The sequence below is a fragment of the Elephantulus edwardii genome, unplaced genomic scaffold (assembly GCF_000299155.1).
Source record: "Elephantulus edwardii isolate Elephantulus edwardi_28Jun2011 unplaced genomic scaffold, EleEdw1.0 scaffold00302, whole genome shotgun sequence".
Classification (NCBI taxonomy): Eukaryota; Metazoa; Chordata; class Mammalia; order Macroscelidea; family Macroscelididae; genus Elephantulus; species Elephantulus edwardii.
Genome location: NW_006400052.1, coordinates 1,430,985 through 1,432,465, shown reverse-complemented (window position 1 = coordinate 1,432,465; position 1,481 = coordinate 1,430,985).

Sequence of the window (1,481 nt, the reverse complement as noted above, 5' to 3'; positions counted from 1 at the left end):
GCTGGTTCTTGATCATATGCTATTTCCTGAGATGGTTCAGTACCGATCCATTCTTTTTGGTACAGGTTCTGCGTATTTCTTTAACTTTTTTTTTATATACTTCTTGAGCCACTCAGCATTGTGCCTATAAAAATCCTTAGTATTACAACTCTAGTGACCAGTGGAGTCTACCTAAAGGCAGGCAAGAGGCCTTTCTTCATAAGTGGAGGGCAACAGGACTTACAGAATGATATTATTGCTCCAGCTTCAGATTTTGCTAATAGTTGACTAAACTCACAGTCAATTCCTTGTCTGTCATTTTTATGGCTGTCCAGGCAACCTCTGAGTCCACTCACCTTTGATTCTGTGTTACTTTCAAGAGGCCTTTAAATGGTTGCCCTATAAGATGTTTTTAGTTTTTGCCCTCTCATTTTCACGTAGGTTGGCAGTGGAGGCCCAGCTGCTATGACAGGTGTATAGGGGTGTATAGGAACACTACCTCAGCTCCATATACACAAAGACGCTGTTGTTGTTGCTGTTAGGTGGAATCAACTCTTGGCTGACCCAGCACAGGAGGAGATTGTTCACCTTTCTCTCATGCAGCTGCTGGTGGATTCAAACCTCCTGCCTTTGAGTCATCAGCGTGTCTCCTTATACCCACTAGGCCACGCTGCTATTCCATAACCATAACATTCAAGCCAATAGTCTCCTCTTCCTTCTGCTGAAATTTCCCACACAGCTCCAGCAACTCGGCAGAGGTGTATTCCTGCATCATCAGGGGGCAGGAAGGTGGAATTTCCCATGTATAATCATCAGGCTCTGGCTAGCTTTCATCTTACGGGTAGTTAGTGACTGTGCCTGAGGAGAGGCTGCTCTGTGGCTGGGGTTGGCCTCCCTTGTGGTCTGGCCACCTCCTTCTGGTGCTCTCCCCGCCCCCTTGCTTACTGGCACTGCTTATACAATCTGGTGGTGAGGACGGTAATATGCTGGGCTGCGCTCAGCGCTCCTGCTTACGGAAGGGAGGTAGTGGGGGACAGCTAACCTGGGCTCCTCCTGCATGTTCTTTGCTCTGGCTTGCACTTGCTCTCCCTAAGCTGCCTACTCTTCTACCTCCACTTTTGCAAATCTGCAGATGAGCATCTCTAGTTGCCCATCCTGTTTGCATAGATGGCTATTTAAGATATCAGTTGTAGCCACACAAGTGTTGCGTTTTTGTTTTTTACCTGTAATTCCTCTTACAATGCTCTTATACGTAATCTTGTTCTAAAAGCGAATGGGGCTGGTAGATGGAATTTGCTCCAGGACTTAAGAACCACAAATGACATAGCTGAGCCTCTACATCTTGTGGTTCCTAACCTCTACACTATGTAGACAAAGTGCTAGTCTATAGGCCTTTTATTGTAAGAACCACCTTACCTCTGTAACTTGATTTGTGCCACTATTAGAACCTCTACTCGGAATATTATTGCTTTTCAATTTTTGACTCATGCACTTTTAACTTG